Source organism: Pituophis catenifer, unplaced genomic scaffold, assembly GCF_029215685.1.
Source record: "Pituophis catenifer annectens isolate HBS135680 unplaced genomic scaffold, rPitCat1.0.hap2 SCAF_2, whole genome shotgun sequence".
NCBI lineage: Eukaryota > Metazoa > Chordata > Lepidosauria > Squamata > Colubridae > Pituophis > Pituophis catenifer.
Genome location: NW_027256882.1, coordinates 134,977,993 through 134,996,904, shown reverse-complemented (window position 1 = coordinate 134,996,904; position 18,912 = coordinate 134,977,993). Strand labels below are relative to the sequence as shown.

At 41.5% G+C, this 18,912-nt stretch overlaps 1 long non-coding RNA gene across 1 annotated transcript in view; it reads right to left on the bottom strand.

Annotated features, from left to right (window-relative positions):
- The window catches only part of LOC139310493 (uncharacterized), a 49,092-nt gene extending 43,651 nt beyond the window's left edge, over nt 1–5,441 (bottom strand). The window contains exon 1 of the long non-coding RNA XR_011599888.1: nt 5,345–5,441. This is a non-coding gene — a long non-coding RNA (uncharacterized lncRNA). The remainder of the gene's footprint in view (nt 1–5,344) is intronic.
- Nucleotides 5,442–18,912: the final 13,471 nt, after the last annotated feature.

The window sequence follows — 18,912 nt, the reverse complement described above, 5'->3', positions numbered from 1 at the left end:
GTTAAGGTATCGTCGGAGGATGTAAGCTGTTCCGAGTAAGGTGGTTTTTTGTAGAGTCAAAATGTTCAAGTCCGGCAAATTTAGAATTTCTAAATAGCGGTGTAGCCCTTTGGGTATTGCTCCGAGGGCTCCAATTACAATCGGGACAACACACGATTTCTTTTTCCACAGTCGCTCAACTTCAATTTGTAAGTCCCGGTACTTTGTGATTTTTTCTTGCTGCTTATCTTCAATTCGTGCATCACCAGGTATTGCAATGTCAATGAACCATACTTTTTTCTTTTCAACTATTGTTATGTCAGGTGTGTTGTGGACCAAGTGCCTGTCAGTCTGAATCCTAAAGTCCCACAAGATCTTGAGTTTCTCATTCTCTAAAACTTTCTCAACCTGATGTTCCCAGTGGTTTTTGCTGTACTCAAATCCAAACTTCTGGCACAATATTATTATTATTATTATTATTATTATTATTATTATTATTATTATTATTATTATTATTTTATTTCTATACCGCCCTTCTCCCGAAGGACTCAGGGCGGTGTACAGCCTATTTAAAAACACAAGACAAAACAGCAATTAAAATTTAAAATAAATAAATTTGGCTCAATTAAAACCCCAGAAATTTAAAATACCCCAATTTAAAACTATTATGTTGATAGCCCGGCCTGGCGGAACAACAGGGTCTTCAGTGCGCAGCGAAACACGCGGATGTCGGAGATCTTACGTATTTCCGGGGGCAGTTCATTCCACAGGGCTGGGGCTCCCACAGAGAAGGCCCTCCCCCTGGGTGTCGCCAGCCGACATAACTTGGCCGATGGCACTCTGAGGAGACCCTCTCTGTGGGAGCGGACTGGTCGGTGGGAGGCTATTGGTGGCAGAAGACGGTCTCGAACGTACCCGGGTCCTATGCCATGGAGCGCTTTAAAGGTGGTAACCAACACCTTGAATCGCACCCGGAAGACCACTGGGAGCCAGTGCAGCTCACGCAGGAGGGGTGTCACGTGGGCACAACGAGTTGAAGGCAACTAGCAGATAGAGGGGATGGTTATATCCATTCAAAGTTCCAATGTGTTATTATTTTATTAATATTTTTGTATTGCACCTAGTACAGCATTCTGTTGCATGGATCACACTGCTAGTTGGAACCAAAGGTCTGATTTCTTTGGCCTGTTTCACATTCTTGGGTAGTCTCCATTGTCTATGTTGTGGAACATAACTCTCAACACCCCCTTTTCACTATCCACAAATGGCTACAGTTGCTGTGAGATGTTGCTGGGCATCTCTCAGTCCTAGGAAGGAGGCAATGGGAAACCACATCAAAAAATATTGCCAGCAAAACTGCAGAGATTTATCCAGGCAATGACCAGAAGTCAACACTGGTTTGAAGGCACTAAAAATAATAATAATAAACCCACTTCATTCCAGGCCAATAGCCATACCTGCCCTTTGAACAGAGTGCTAGTCACACTCCAAAAGTATTGGGAAGAATCAGAATAAAAACTAGATTTGATTTCAGGCTAGAAATCAGGAAACCATGAATTCTAGTTCTGTGTGAGGCACAGAGCAGCTGGGTGATCTTGGGCCTGTCACTTTCTTTCAGCCTTAGGAATAAGAAGACAAGGGCAAACTACTTTTGAAATCTTGCCAAGAAAACTGCAGGGACTTGTCCAGACAGTTGCCAGGAGTCAAAAATTGACTTGAAACCACACACAACACAAATGATTATGTTCCAGTTACATTGTTTAAAATGTCCTCCTTATGCCACCCTAAACATTACGATTTACTAATAACATGTAGAAGTTCTTTGCAGGCCAAACTCAAGGCCTGCAGGAACACTTGCAGCTCTGGGGCCTTAGGTTGTGCATGCTTGTAAAAAGCCATGGTTTGTTTTAACCAGTAGCACTACCCATTCATAGCATTTATCCAGAGACCTTGGTTTAGCCAAAAATCACAACAGCAGAATTCACAGAATATTTTACGCTAAATCCAAATAAAATCCCATTATGGTTTTACCTGACCTGTGACATCCAATTATCGCACACCTCTTGAAGCCTCAATGATGCTCAGGACATCTGCTCTTCTGGCCATCCAGAAGATGCCACGGAGTTCTTAGAGTGATGTTAATTCTACGCTGGTAGCTCTTCACAGAAGGCACATAATTGAAGAATGAAACTGGAGAGCCTTTTAAAATGTTAGCTTTAGTCCCAAACGTTTAACAGACATGAAACCTCTTTTCTTGCTGCTGGCACAGACAGGCAAAGTCCTTCCATGGCCCTGCCAAAATAGGCTGCTTTGGGGACTTAGAAACTATATTTAATTTACCTCCCTCAGCCCTTCTTGTAGCAATACTGCAGGGGAGCAGAAGGGCAGGAAAAGGGGGCCGGGGTGAGTAAACTCCAGAAGCTTCCCAGCACATCACTCATTTGAGAAGCAATTCAGAATTCACATGGCAAGAAATTATATGGGAAACCATGCTGTCAAAAGAAGAAAAAACCCTATCTATGTATTGTGCTTCTGCGACGGTTTAGGTATCTTCTAGAATTGCTGGGAAAAAATATCAGTTGTTTCCCATTCATTCTCCATTCAGCTAGCAACTTGCATGACGGAACAACCAACAAGGCAATTGTCAAATAGCAAGCCTCAGGTGTTTTATTTTGTTGTTTTTGTTCAGGCAAGTCTGTTGCAACAAAGATAATATGAAATGGGCCATCTGAGTAAGTTAAAGTGATTCGGTGAAAGCCGTGTCATTTTATGGAATTACTGTAAAACAAAGCTCTGGAGTTCAATGCTGTCGACCAATCAGTAGAACAACTCATCTACATGCAGAGGGTCCCAATTTAATCCTCAGCATCTCCAGGAAAGGTTGGGAAAGGCACTTCTCCAAAACTAGATAGATAATGTCAAACCAGAGCAGGCTAGCTGTTTCCAACTGGGATCTCTCATGATAACAAGACATTCTGGAGAATGTCATTCCAACGTGGCTTAAGAGCCCCAGATTAATGTGGGCAGCAATGGATCAAATAGATCAGAGGAATGACACCGAAAGAGGGAGGCCAACCTTCGTGAGCCAGAGCCATGAGGCAATACAGGAAGACCCCCTGACTGGGTTCATATATCTTTCTAAGTTATAACGTGGCTTGTTCTTTGGTGGTTTAGTGCAATGTGAAAACGCAATCATTTTTTATTATCAAATTTTTAAAACCACCCATCTTCCTCACATCGGGATTCTGGGTGGTGTGCAAGTAAAACATTAAAATAAAATTTTAAAACGCTTTACTTCTTACTATGGTGTATGAACCTAGCCAAATGTGAGATATGAATCCTCAGCCCATGTAATTAACAAAACTGTGGTTTAACACAATGTATGAACCCAGGCAGAGATATATTCCTTGCTCCTTTTCTGGTAATACTGCTCATATATGCTATAAGAGCCTTAGTGGCGCAGTGGTTAGAATGCAGTATTGTAGGCTGGCTCTGTATTCTTACTGCCAGGAGTTCGATCCTAATTGGCTCAAGGTTGATTCAGCCTTCCAACCTTCCGAGGTCAGTAAAATGAGGACCCAGATTGTTGGGGGCAATACGCTGACTCTGTAAACTGCTTAGAGAGGGCTGTAAAGCATTATGTGGCAGTATATGTAAGTCCAAATGCTCTTGCTATTGCTCATGATCCCCTTAAATACAGAAGTGTTTGTCATAGATAGTTTAGCTCCTAGGCTCTGAGCCTCTCTCCAACCTTCCTTCTTCTCATCTGTTCTAAATCCTTCTCCAGTTCCCTCTTTTTCCTGGAATATAAACTAGGAAGAGATACGATGCATTCCCATGTGTTGATTGGCAGTTCCATCACCCAATCTTTTACTTTATGCAGTTACCTTCTATTCAGCATGCACTGGAGAGAGCTGAAGTGGAATTATAAATTACTGCCCAATTGTGTTGGATTTAAATTTAATATGTATTCCTGACCTTTAGTAGTCTGGTTTGGCACACATTAAATTTCTGCTTGAGTCAAGTTGTGATGCGGTGCCTAATTTTAAACTAGATAAGAACTGTTTTTCCATAGCTAAAATTCCATAAAGTTAATGGCTTGTATCAGTGTTGCCCCATGTAAACAGTGTGGCCGTGGATTTGAACTTTTGATAATGCCAATAGTTTACTTGCATGCTATAGTGAGCGAGTTGGAAAAAAGAGCCCCATTTAAAGGTCTCTGCAAGGTTGTTGGGTTTTTTTGCTTAAAACTTGGAAAGAAAACCGTAGAAGGCCCAAATGTCTAAAACTGCTCCTCAGCTGCTGTTCATTCCCCAGTTCTCTCGGTTCCTCATTCCCCTGAAGCGTGTGATGCAAACCAATTGCCTTGCTTTGAAAGCCTGTCTTTACCAGAGAATTTACAGATTGGGAAGAAATCATCTGTTGCTTTAATGTAAAGTAACATACTCGGTTGCAAACCACAAGGATAACCAAATATTCCACAGTATATGAACGTACTGTGTAAGCTCCATTCTGCCATCAATACTTAGGTCATGATTTTAAAGCTGATTAATCTGTTAATTTCCAAAGGTTTTTTTTCCCCCTTTTTTTGTAGCAGCTGCATGCAGGATTTATCAAAATGCCTCAACTCCTAAAAAAATAGGAGGGTTTTTTCCTGATAGTATAGTCCATCCCTTTCTTCTGCATACTATGAAATCCAAATTTATTTATTTATTTATTTATTTATTTATTTATTTACTTACTTACTTACTTACTTACTTACTTACTTACTTACTTACTTACTTATTATATTTCTATACCGCCTTTCTCCCATAGGACTCAAGGCGGTGTACAGTCAAGAAAAATATAGACACACAAACATCATAAAATTGCTAATTAAAATTATTACTTAGTTTGGTCAATTAAATAAAACCCAGAATTAGATAACATTTAAAAAATCATTCACATTCACACTCAAATGCATCTTAGTTTAATCTCCTGAGAAAGTGAAAAAGTTTAATGTTTCTTTTGAGAAAAAGAAAGCGGGGAAAAAAATAATCTTTTGGAGAACATCACTAGTTTAAGAAGATGATGAACAGATTCCTTCTTTTTTTCCCCCAAAGGGTTCAACCAGGGCCACCACCAGGCTTGAGTTTCTCCTGAAAGTTCCCTGAACGAGTCCTCTTTGCCTCTTTCATTATAGGCTGACATCTCACCTCCATCAGAAACTGCCAACATACTGCCTGATTTGTGTTGGCCTCTTCCTCAGGTCTCCTCTGGTGCTGCAGCCACTTTCCCTCTCCCCCACCTCACCCCCCTCCCAAGCTTACCTTCACCAGCTCACACAAGAACTTCTTGAGGGCCAAACAACAGTGGATCAGTTTACCTTGCTCCTAGGTGAAGCTTCCAGCTGGCCACTGCAGCACTTTCTTCCTTTAATATCTTTGTGTGGCAACCAGGAAACTTGTGCAGAGAGTAAGGAAAACAACCTTGATGGAAATATGCAAGAACAATTAGTTAGGCCAAGAGGGCTGAAACATTTTTTAAGTGCTGAGAAATGAGATATCTGAAAATGACTCATCAGACGCAGTGTAAGAAGAGGGAGGGAGTAGTACAGCACAATTAGAGTGCTATAGCCAATCTTAATAAAAGTACTAGTCTTCCTATGAAGTTGATTTGCTGTGGTTGCTAGAGTTGATTTAATGTTTCCGATCGAGTCGATGAGCCATATAGTCTGATCCTAGTGGGGCCAGTAAATACAAGGCAGCATCTCTGGAACCTTCTTTCCATTTTATTTGTACAGCCTTGCACCCACCACCTGAAGTAGACTCTCACTACAACTATTAGGGCATGTCTCCCCCACTGATTCTGCGGATCAATTTTTATTAAGTCAGATAACTCAGTACCAGCAATTATATAATCAAATCCTTCTGGAGTATACTAAAACTGTTGCCCAAAATTATATACTAAAGAACCGTGGCCAGGTGTAAATTTGGAATGGAGAAATGCGATGGAGCAAGCTATCCTTCAAAAGATCTCCAATTCATACTTTGGGCAGGCCAAGCCTTAGAATGACTGAATGCTTGACAAGAAGCATTTTAGCCCAGCTTGTGTAAACACTTTGCTGATTGAAGCAAAGTGAAGTTACATCTGAGCCAAGGTCGGAGTGAAAAACAAGGCTATGCCATGTCCAGCCAACAGCCACATCATGTCTGGCAGAACCCTGCATATACAAGCTAGGCATCACCTTCCAGTCCAGAAAAGAGATTAAACAGATTAAAACAGCATATTATAAGTCAACTGAATGGGCATACCCACAGAGAGAAATCACAGTTCAATTTGTGCTCTTGATCAGACATTTGTTGGGTTAAGAATAACAGAAAAGTTAAGATTGAGAATTAAAAAGGAAGAGGGAAAATTTGATCATTAATTATAATGAAGAAGTCCTTTCTCAAGCAGTGTTCAAAATCAAGAAATTAAGACCAAATATTAAGTCTTTAGTAACATAAGCAAACAAGATTTCCAGCAGAGATATGGTGAACTGGATTCACAGAGCTGACCATGGCAGCAAAGCGCAAGGAACTTTGAGTAGACCGGTTCCCTGGAACCTATCCAGATAAGGAAAGGACAGGAGATTGCTCATATATGTTCTGGATAGCTACTCCTTGCAAGGAGATTGCAGGACAGCAGCTTTCATGAGTTTGACCACCAGGAGATAAAGGGATCAATCATCTTGCTCACAGTTGCAGCAGTGCCTTTTAAAGGACACTAAATTTGCAAACCTCACTTTCTAAGCACTTTTGAAAAATGCCTATTAACCATCTTAAAAATATTAGAGACCTTCATAATGAAAAGCTTATCTTCAACTCTTAAGAAAAGAAAAATTAATTGTAAGCTTAAGAGTTTCAAATAAACAGCAAAAAGCTATATAAGATTTTGATCTAAGAATGTTGCAAATGGATCTAGGATTAAGATAAATTTGGAATGTTGACATTTACTATAAGATTTTGGAATTAACTAAAAAAATGGTCTGTCATTTAAGTACTTAGTTTTGCTATCCTGGCTATTAAAGCCATAAAAAGATAAGTTACTGTATCTTCCTTGAGGCCTTGAGTTTGGCCCACAGAAAGAAAGAAAAAAATTGAAGCCTATTCTTGATGTCAATTAATACTAGGAATTACATAATGACATAAAATGTTATAACATTGGAAACATTAAAAGAGTTTGTTGAAGAATGGAGCAAGAAATTACAGTACTACAATAACACTATCAGCAGTGATGTCTGGATGTATGGATAGACTATGTCCAAACTATTCTAATAAAGGAATGACAGTTGTGGAACAAATTTTACTTGACAAGACAGAAAAAGTAACAAGAATGGAACTACAAATAAGTGACCAAGACAAAAGGACACTTTACTGTATATACAAAAGAACCTGGCTGAAATTTTAAAAATTAAAAGGAAAATACAAATGATAAACCAAAAGATGACCTGAAAAAATATTTTTATTGAATTTATAAAAAAGGTTTGTTAAAGCTTTGAGGAAATCTGTTTGATGAGATAAAGAAAAAGAAATCTAATCCTATTATAATATTGATTGGATAACAATTAAAACTGTTAAAAGTAAAAGGAAAGAATATAAAGTTGGTTTATTTGATCAAGGTTAAAATAAGACTTGGGTGAGAGCAATGTTCTGGCAATCCCTTATGGATGTTTTGCTGATCCCAGAATTGAAAAATTAATGTTTTATGAATTCACTTACTGTATAAATAAGGGATAGAATATGCAATGAAAAGATACCTATTTGTAACCTTAAAGGGGGTGAAGAATTTTGAAATATGTTTACATTTGTTGTAATGAAGGTTGGAAGTCACTTCTTTATGTATTTCTTTTCTTTTTAGTACATTCTTTCTTCTCTTTTCCTTTTTCATCTCTCTCTGACAGCTCTGTGAAGAACTGAGATGATAGAACCCAAGTTGTAGTGCTTCTTTTTACTGCATTATTATAAGGATCACAAAATCATTGCAGTCTAAATGCGCTCCTGTAGCGCACATTAGCTGCATCCATCACTTCCCAAAGACTAATCTCGGGGTTCCCTCCCTCTGCAGACTGGGTAGTGTTGGTTCCAAATATCTAACAGCAAAGGGAAATGAAATACTTTGGATGTATATCAAAAGCAATTATTGCGTTTCTGAGAATGACCCTAAATGTAAATAATTAGATTGATGAATTTGGATCTAGGTACAAACTGGAAAAAGATACCTGCAGAGTGATTTTGATCGGTAAAATCTAGGCATATATTACAATCTAATATAGTGCCCGTTATGGCAAAGCAGAGTTTGGCTTGAGAACTGACCCTATGCAAAATATTGCTTTCTATTCTTGGATTTAACCCAGATCTTAAGTATATTTTGTAGTGCTGTCATTTGGCAGATTTATGTATTGTTGAAGCTAATTCAAAATGTTGCAGCTTCATTTCTTTTTAAGGGAGGGGGGAGCCCTGGGCCTTTGGGAACAAAATAAAGAACCTGGCTGTGATGTTCCCCCAAAGAGAAGCAAGAACAAAGCCTCTCCCTAGGTGAGCAAAGAGATGGGAATGAGCTTTGAACTAAACAACATCTTGCATCAAGGATCTGAACGAGGCATAATCGACAGATCTCTGGTACAACATCTGGCACCCTCAAAGAGAATCAGCCCTTCAAGCTGAATAATGCAATGAGGGTGAAGAACTTGTCCTTTTAATTAATCCTTCGAATGGAGTATAATAAAAACAATAACGGTACAGGAATAGTCATCATGTAGAGCGCCTGATTAGGGAAAGTTGCTCCATGCTATTAAATATTTGGGTAGATTTGGATCAGGACTTACTGCGAGTAAAGGCCTGAGAAGAGTCTAAAAGGAGCTTCTAAAACAGGGGTGCCAAACTCACGGCCCGTGGGCTGGATGCGTGACGTGCTGGCTCTGGCTCCGCCCCTGCCTGGTTTAGCACAGGGGGGAAGTCCTGATATATCATGTGACGCCGTCATGACGACATGAGTTTGACACCCCTGTTCTAAAAGATGCATCTCATCGGAGCAGATGGCATGAGAGGGAAAGTTCATTCACAAGTGGCCTCTGCCAGGATGCAGATTTGGGTACCCGCCAATTGTGACTTGATGGAGTCACCCCCGTACTTGTTTGCATAATCCCATTTGGGGACAGTTTGGGATCTCCGCCGTCTGCTTCATTTCAGCAGTAAGACAGCCTTGCGTGTTCCGAAGCTGTTCCTTGTCTCCAGTGTTAATGAGCTTGTGTGCATCCCCACAGCACGGCTCCAGTTAAAACCAAGCCAAACCAAGCCTTGCCTTTCAAAGAGTGCATAAAACAGCCATGAATCTCATAGGAGTGCCTTAAGAGACTCATAATATAAAACTAGATCCAAATCAAGATCCAGGCCAAGAAATCTGGAGGCATTTCTGACAGCTCCATGAGAACATAAGGCCTACCCAAGCTGGTTGAAGGCCGGGCCTAAAAACACAGGTGACATTTTCCAGGGTAGGAAAGGCTTTAGGGAACTGACTCAGGGATGGACTTCTGATGAAGCCGTACATGAGGCAGCATCCTGCTTCCTTGCCTTGGCGTTTCCCATCTACATTGACAGATTGGCTAAAGCTCTTAAGGGACCAAAAGGATTGGATTTTAATTCCATAATTATTTGCTTCGGGAGAGATATTTGTAATCACTGAGAATGCAGGGGGCTGGAAAGAAAATCCCAAACCCTCTGCAGAGTTGTGTTCTATTCTGCTTTGGGTAGGGCCCTCGGATCTTCTCATCTTCTCACAAATAGACCCAGGATCCAGCCAGGGAATCTTCCTGATCTCCTGCTGCCTCAGCCACTTCCTTCTGCCAGGTGAGGCTGAGCCAGGAGTTCCTCAGTTGGAAGCAGGGATTCCCCCTCAGCAAAACCGCATTGTCAGAGGCATCTCTTGGGCAGTGGGTTGGAAGGAGTGGGGAAAGACTTCCCTTCCTTGCACAGTACAGCTTTGCTCACGGGCTCACTAATTCATATGCGCAATAAATGTCGCCATGGAAACAGGACTTTGCAAACAAATTGTCTTGTGATGGTTTTTTTTTTCTTTCTTTCTCTTTTAGGCTACCAACGGGGTTCTTTTTTCCTTCAGGCTCCAAAGAACATGGAAGAAAGGGAGCAAGGCTGGCCCTTCTCCGAAGCTCAGGATGCTTTCAGCAGCTAGGAAACTCAAAAAGAAACCAGAGAGAATATGTGGGAGCTAACATAGAAATCTCCTTCTCAAAGAGTGTGAATATGTGTGTGTATGTGTAATATATATCACTAAAAGATTAGGAGACCACATTGTCACTTTATGCTGAATAATCTCAAAGGATGAGCAGAAGACGTACTGGAATATCTGGCTGAGATTTAGACATCATTTATTTGTTCATTCCTAGTGTATCTTCCCCCGTGAACTGAGCCACTATCTTGCACTTGCCTCAGCTTTGGGGACTCCAGCATTCCAGTAAAAATCAAAAGCCAAAATGCTATTTATGGACCATTTTCGAAATGTTGTAATTTAGTGCAGCTAATTTAATAAGAATGAAGATTATTATCCTGGTCCTAAATGGACCTGCTTGCGTGGAACCTGCGCTTTTTGTGCTGTGTAAATCTCTGCCTGTTGTATAATTGAACAGGATAGTTCCTAGCCCAAGAGGCAGAACTGGATGATTATATGGTTAAACTGGAAATGAGAGGCAGATGGAATCAATGGTAGCTACACAAATAATTGCAGCAAATCAAGAACTTATTATTACTCAAAAATCCTAGCATAACTATCCTACCTGAGGCAAACCATGATGACAATGATTTTTAGACATGATCCCAGTAAAGAAGTATGTGTTATTCTGGATTTGGTTTACAAATGAGTTTTAAATTATCTGTGATAGAGATGTCCCATTTCCCTCCTTGTGCTCTAGCTATTGTTTCAACCTTTCAGGGACAGGAAAGGGAGAAGAGGGGGAGGGGGAGAGGGAGAGGGAGAGAATGAATTTATCTCTATCTTCTCAATGGCATACATTGATTTACAACAGCAGGACCCGGCAAATGTCAATAGCAATAAACACCATCAATGAATTAACACCTGCTTCATATCAGCATTTCTTTAAACAAAGTAGTCCACAATATGCTGGAAGCACTAGCAACATTTTTAGGATATCATCTTTTCTAGCAAGTTTCATTTCTCTTTCTCTGCCAAATGGACAAGACAGAATTGTCTGGATGGGAATTTCAAAGCCCTATATCTTCTAACGGGAATATATGTTTAAATCCGTCTTGGCCTGGTTAACCATTCAAAAATAATATTGTTAGATAGTAGACGGTCCTCTGATAATTCTTGGAATTAAAGATGTCTTGAAGGAAAGCGGTGCTGAAGGAAGGAAGCCAAACAGCCTTGCTAACATTTTCAGAGTCCATCACTCCTTCCAACTCTCTTAGCTGAGCGGTTCCTTTGGGGAGAGAAACAAAATTATCATATATCTTTGAGTGGGTGGAGGGAGGGAGATTTCTACACACATTACCTTTGAACGTCTGCCTCCAGTCACTGTGACCAAATCTGCTTCCAATTTGCATTCCACGGATGAGATTTTGATCTAAATACTTCGGTGAAATGAAGCCAATGCGTTGGAGGGCCTGAGTCAGCTCCTCATTGCTGCCATTGTTTTCATACACAGGCCTCAGACACGCAAACTCTCTTACCAGGGGGATCCAGTAACCCCAGGAATTAACTCAGCCAGGAGAGGAGAAGACGAAGCGGGCAAATGTGCAGTGAACCTTTCAAGATATCATTGAATCACAGATTTGCTCCGCTTTGTTTCTCTTTTACAGAAATGAGCACAACCCCAATACATAAAGCTGCCAGCAGCACACACGCCTAAAGTGTGTCAGCGAATCTCCCTCCCTCCGTCCCCGTCCCTCTCTCCCTCCCTCCCTCCTTCTCTCCCTCTCCCTCCCTCCCTCTCTCTCTCCTTCCCTCCCTCCCCCTCTCTCTCTCCCTCCCTCCATCCCTTCCCCCTCTCTTTCCTTCCCTCCCTCTCTCTCTCTCCCCCCCCTCTCTCTCAATATGTAGCATCTTCACAGGTTGTCTCACTTTTTCAGACCTACAGTTCTATGGTTTTTCCTTTATACCTATTTCCCTTCACATGATATAAATGGGTTCAATTAAACAAATGCATGTTGGGTGTCTTCTCTGGCACTCTAATATTTTATATTAAAATTAAAGGGCAATGGAAGTCTATTGTATTTCTCTTTTCCTGCCCTTCCCCCTCCTACCACCCTGCTCTCGCGGATGACTTGTGTTTAAAAGGAAACCAGCCTAAGCGAGCATATGGCCTTAATTGCCTCACCATCAAGCTCCCTGCACCGCCCTCTGCTGGTGAAAGAAAAGCACACATCCTTTGGCAATCCAGACATCGGTCAGATCCAATCTGCTCACAAGAAGGAGGCTATGTCAGGACTGAAGCTGGTGAGAGGGGAATCTCTAGCAGAAAAGGCCGTTCTGCAAACAAGGGGCAGATGGCAGAAAGTTTTGCGGCTGAGAAATGAGGTCATTAACGCGAAGAGGCAGAAGAAGGATTCCCATCTTGGACTGATAGATAGATAAATATAAAGGGCAGGGACTCTGGATGTTATTAGATGGAGAATTTATGTCCTAATTCTCTGCAATAAATCTACTTATTTAACCTTCAAGAGTCTGCTTTGGGGAGAATGAGGAAAGAGTTGATCACTGTAACTTGACACCCAGATTTCTGCAAAATGCCCTTTTTTTTGTTAAAATTTAGGGGAGGGGATTTTCCCCAGGCTTTGCAAGAGCAGTTTAGCAGAATGCAACTGGCACACCAGATGGAGTTGTGCAAAAGCCTTCCTGGTCATAGCTGACATCTGCTCTTCAAGCTGGAGTTGCAAGTCCAAGAAGACCCCCCCACCCCCCCCCAGATTGTGTTCCAACCTTTAAGAAGGAAGGGCTACCCCATCGGAGGTCAAAGATGAAATATCCTCAGATCTAGGTGGTTCAAATAATCAGTCTTGATAGGACCAAGTTGGGAATGGTTCCTCCTCATCCAACCCTTGCTGTCTCCAGACACACGGGCAGAACCTTGACAACCTCACTTGAATGGTCAAAAGAAATAATGAGGTATCAGCATCATTGCCATCAATATCATCATCATACTGATGATGTCAAACCCCAAACCCCTATAAAGCTTAAGACCAACATTCAAACCAAAATAAAATGGAAAAAATTGAATATTCCTATAGCAGTTTGGAAACTTTTGGAATGTCTCTGTACTTCACGGTAATACTATTTTCACAGTAAATGAATTAGAGCTAGGTTTGGGGATGATACTTTTATTTTATCCAACCTGACAGAATGTTAAAAAGGAATTATGTGAAGCAGAGTCGGAATTCTATCCTTTTCTTTGTCCATCTATGGAATACATTTCCAAAACCAGAATGGAAGACCAGATTTAGTCTGGCAAAAACTAAGATTCAATTTAAAAATGGCCCAAATCTACAAAGGAGAAAAATCCTAGAAAAAAAGTTCCCTAATACATTCCTATGAGAGAGCAAATTGAGCACCAATTTTCCTTCCTCATCAAGTGACTCAGAATTGAGATGTCATTAAGAGATTGCAAACAGCCCTTGAAGCCATGCTCTGCATCTTTCCCCCCCCCCCTTTTACTTCCAAAAACTAAGATTAACTTTATGATCCACTGGATGATGAGAGGGGATAGAATGAGAATCAGCTCTACAGAGCTCTCCAGCTCACTCAACTAGAAACTATCAAGCTAATCCCAAGAACAACGTAGAACAATTCAGCCAGAGTTCAGTTCTTTATTTGCTTATGCAGAACAGACAGAATCTTGCCAGAGTAAAACTTTTATCATACTCTCCCTAACAGATACACCCTGGCAGATCCTAAGGAGTGGCTGTCCTTATTCTCTGCCTCCTTCTAACTTCAGGCTATGCTGCCTCTTGTTTCCCCACCTCTTTCTGGAATGTTCTCCCTCCTTCCTGGGAAACTGCTCCTTCATTGTAGTTCATGACACCAGTTCCCCACTGTGGGCACTATCTTTCACAGGAACTGACCTTGCTTTCCTTATTCTTTCACATCAAAGATCTTATTGCCAACCCACCCACTTGAATGGCTCCAAAGAGTGCATCATTGCTGCAGGCCCTTCAACTGTTTTTTTACCAGCCCTGTGAAGGTTGGAGGAGAGAGGAAGGAAGGGGCCAACCAACCCTCGCTCAAAAAGATCATCAGGTGTTTCTTCTTATACATCAGTTCCTCAAGCGTCATTTTCTGCTCAAAAGCAGAAGCAGAGAAAGACTCAAAATCATCTTCTCCAGTTCTCGCTTAATGCAATGGCAGAGAATTTGCCTTCAGATTGTGTTTCAAAGGAGAAGATGATTTTGAGAAATTCAAACAGGTGCAATGAAAATACTCCTGAATTTACTTAGTTACACAGTGACAAAGGGCTATATGTAAATTCTGTTTGTTGTCAAGCATCTCCTCAGCACTCTGCTGCAACCTCCATGGATTCCCAGTTCTTTTAGGGATTTGATGTTTTCTTATGCCAGGTGCCTCCTGATGATCTCTGCCTTTCCCGCCCAGCAATAAGAAGAAGACAACGTTTTCATCACTTTAGAATCGCCTCCTCACCAACATTTGAGGTCAAGTAGCTTCTGGGAAGCAAAATAGGTCTTTGAACAATTTAAACATGGAAAGTGAAGGAGGACAGCCTATCTTTTCCTTTATATGGATACCGGAAACTTCAGAGCATCATTTAGCTAAAACAAGGCTTGATTAGAAGTAGGAGCATTTCTTCTGAGCTCCTGGGAAGTGAGATGTCACCCCACAGGGCCCAATGGGAAGGCCAGTTTGTTGGCCATGAGGACTCCATCTCAAATAGCCTATTAATGAAAGCTCATAAAATGGCTATCCCAAAGATGCTTTTTCAAGAGGTACTGTAACTGGACTTCCTGGTTTTTCTTTGAAGACTTTTTGCTTCTCATTCACAAAGCTTCTTTAGCTCTGACTGGATGGTGGGGAATGGAAGGATTTATACTCCTTGCATACAGCTGGTCATTTGCATTCTTTAAGAGATTCATTGAGGCCACCTGGAGATTTACCTGTGTCATCAGGGTCACCTGAGTGGTGCAAATGGGGGTGGAGCCTTCTTGGAACTGTTGAAAGGACTGTATCATAGGCTGGAGCTAGATGGTGTTGTATCCCTCCCCCTCTGTTGAGAAAGGGCTGTTCAATTTTGATATAGAAGGCTTCTTTGGGACATCCATGATCCTGGATGACTAACAAAGCACCTTTGGGGCAACCATGACCCTGGATGACTGAGAATCTCCATAGACACTCATAAAATGGCCCTGCCTTTGTGGCAGCAATAGGACACTCATTAGAGTTTGAAAACAAGTGTTTCCATGAGTGAATAAATGGGCAGGAGAATCCAGAGGAATAGATGGAAAGTAAACTAAAAGCTGAGCTTCTTCTCGGCTCAGTCTCTCGCCTGCATTCTCACAAGAGGTGCTTTTGGTTGTCATCTTTGGAGGAGATGTACAACTTCAGATCACCTCCAGGCTCCTGATCCTTCTGCCCAGGGATCAGCAGATCTTCAGATCTCACTCCTTCTGACAAGGCGTTGCTCCCTCTCAGGCAAACAAAAAACAAAAAACGCTGGGAGCCAGGCCAAGCTTCTCTGACAGCCTCCAGCAGGCAAGAGAGAAGGTTCACCGCGTTCTCAGCAATCATGAGACAAAAAGGTCTGCGCAAAACAGCACTGCGCTTGTTGTTCAAACGGAGGTGGGGGTTGGTAGCACCAAAACACCATCAAGCAGGTCACAGTGACCAGAAAACAACAGCAAGCATTCACCGTGGATTAGCTTCTCCCTAAAGTAATGCCCATCATCATCACCTCTATTCAGGCATCCTCATTTTCAGACTGCAATCAGACTGAAAAAATGAGCAGAGGGACTATTACCGTTTCCACTAGAGCCTTTTTCCCCTGAAGCAAAAAATGCCCAAACTTTGACCATGAGCAGGAAATTAATTCTCCCATTAACTGTCCCTCTCAGCCTAAGGTGCTGATTATTCTGGCTGCATCTCTGTCATGGCTCCAGCGTGGCCTTTCCTCCAGGGAGGGCTCCGTAGGGAAAAGAAAGAAGACAACATTGGCACAGTGTTACTAGGGCAGATTACAGGTAGACCTCGATTTAGGACCACAATTGAGCCCCAAATTTCTGTTGGTAAGCAAGACAGCTGTTAAGGGAGTTTTGCCCCATTTCTCAAACTGTCTTGCCACAGTTGTTAATTGAAACACTGCAGGTAAGTTACTAACGCAATTGTTAAGCGAATCTGGCTTCCCTCTTGACTTCACTTGTCAGAAGGTTGCAAAATATGATCATATGACCCCAGGACACTGCAACCGTCATAAACATATGACAGTTGCCTAGCATCCAAATTCTGATCACATGATCATGGGGATGCTGCAACGGTCATATGGGTCACTTTGTAACTATGAACAATCACTAAATGAACTGTTGTAACTCAAGGACTACTTGTACCTATGGGGGAGGGAAACGGGGAGAGGTGAAGCTATTTCTTGTATAGTATGCCTCCTCTTCCCCAGGCAGAATCTTGTTTGAAGGAGAGCATTGGTCACCTTTCCTCTCTCCCACCCAACTGCGGGAGAGGAGCAATGATGATGATGATGATGCTTCCTACAATCAGCTTCTGCCAGGACCTCAACACCCATACTAGGACCTCTTGTGTTTCGGCCTCAGGCATGATTAAATCTTTTATCCATCCCCGAACAAGGCAGCCTTGCAAAGCAGTTTAGTCACTGCTGGGGAAGGTTTCCGGTTATAGCTTTCCATAGGGTTTGCTTCTTTTCTGTCATCTGGGTGCTGTATCCAGAATGTTGACTTTGAGAGAGGACCATGGGATAGAGAGGACCATTGGTTCGAAAGAGGGGTAAAAGAGGCCATTTGTGTTAATGATGAGCAGCCCCTCTCTCAACAGAGGGTGAGGGATAAGACACCGCTTATCTCCTGTCTACAATTGCAGCCCTTGCAAGCGTTCCAAGAAGATTCCACAACCAATTGCACTTTGATTCAGCTGACCCTCAGGGAATAGATTAAACCCTTAAAAGTGGGCCTCAAGAGCTCTCAGGGAGAGTGCTAACAACCAGATGACTGCAAAGAAATATCCATCTTGTCAGAACTAGTCTTCCCATCAGCCCCACCATTCTTCTTCTTTTTACTACTACTACTACTACTACTACTACTACTTCTACTTCTAAAAGTGGCCAAAATTGTGGAAACCTTTTGGTAAAAGTGTATTTTTTAAACTAGCTAATAACACCACTTTTTTGGGGGGGGGAGTAGTACCATAAAATTATATATCAATGGAAAGATAATTTAATCAAGAATGTAATCCAATAACTTTTATGAAGGATTTGCTATTAGAATAGCGGTTACAGTATAAAGAAGAAAAGTGAAACACCTAGAAAAAAACAAGATACACAAAAATTATCACCATAGAAAAAAATGAAATATACAAAAAATATCACGTCAGTTAATACTTAGTTGGGTAACCTTTAGCATGAATTACGGCCTTACGACGTCTTCCCATGGAGTGAACCAAGTCTTTTAGTTCTGCAGTTGTTATATTGTGAAACCAAGATTGAATGATTGCTTCTATTAACTGGGTTTTATTGCTGGATCGCTTCTGACTAACAAGTTTCTTTAGTCGGCTCCATAGATTTTCAATTGGGTTAAGGTCTGGGCTATTCCCAGGCCATTCCAGCAGTGGAATATGATTATCTTGAAACTCCCCCCCCCCCCCAAAAAAAGTGGTGTTATTAGCCATGAAACCTCAAAAATACACTTTTCCCAAAAGGTTTCCGCAATTTTAGCCACTAGTGTACTACTTCTTTTCTCCTCCTACTACTTCCTTTTCTCTTTCTTCTTCTTCTCCTCCTCCTTCTCTTCTTTCTTCTTTTTCTCTTCCTTCTTCCTTCCTCCTTCTTCCTCCTCCTCAGGGAAAAAACAATCCAGTTGCCTGTAGAAAAAACATCTTTGGGACAACCATGACCTGGATGATTGAGAATCTCCAGAGACATGTAATCACACCTGCTGCAGAGCAGAATCTTGCTGAGAATCTTGCCTCTGCTCCAGCTGTGGATAACCTGTCTGTTCAGCCAGATGAGCTTCCTTATCAGTGTTTAGAGACTGCTTCTTTCTTGCTCCGATTTCATGTCCATCTCAGCTCAGGCCCAGCAGGATTTCTGATCTTTGGCATATCAACAACCACTAGCAGTGAAGCCACAGCCTCACTTCAGAGAGTGTCACAGTATTTGTTTGACTCAACAGTTCTTGTCAGGAGTGTTTGTAAAACCCTGATGATAGCAATAATATCTTATTAGGGGTGCTAATCTTCATGTTTTCTGTTCTTTTCTTGGCTAGCTATCTCTGACTCTTTTATCCTTTTATTAATTACTTCACATTCTCCCACCTTAACTTGGCCAGATAGACCATCCCTTATATCCCTTATATTAAAGAACATCCCTTATATTCAGCAAATCATTTTTTTTCCTGGTCGCAGTACTGAAGCTGTGTGGTCCTTACAGTTTTCAGAAGGAAGCGGGAGAAACATAGCCAAGCAGAGGCAAAATGGAAATATGGAGCCTTGTGCACTAAATGCCAGCATCTGCTGCGTTCCTGGAAGAATTTATATTAAAATCATTTGAAACAGCCCAAGTCAATAACAAAAGAAGACAGGGCTGTTATTGTTTTTTAATCAACAGGGAGAAGAAAATGATGGGTCATTCAGGACCCCCCCAAAAGCTAAAACTCCCTCCTCCTTGTACCATGTTATTAAGAATGTCTGTCATGT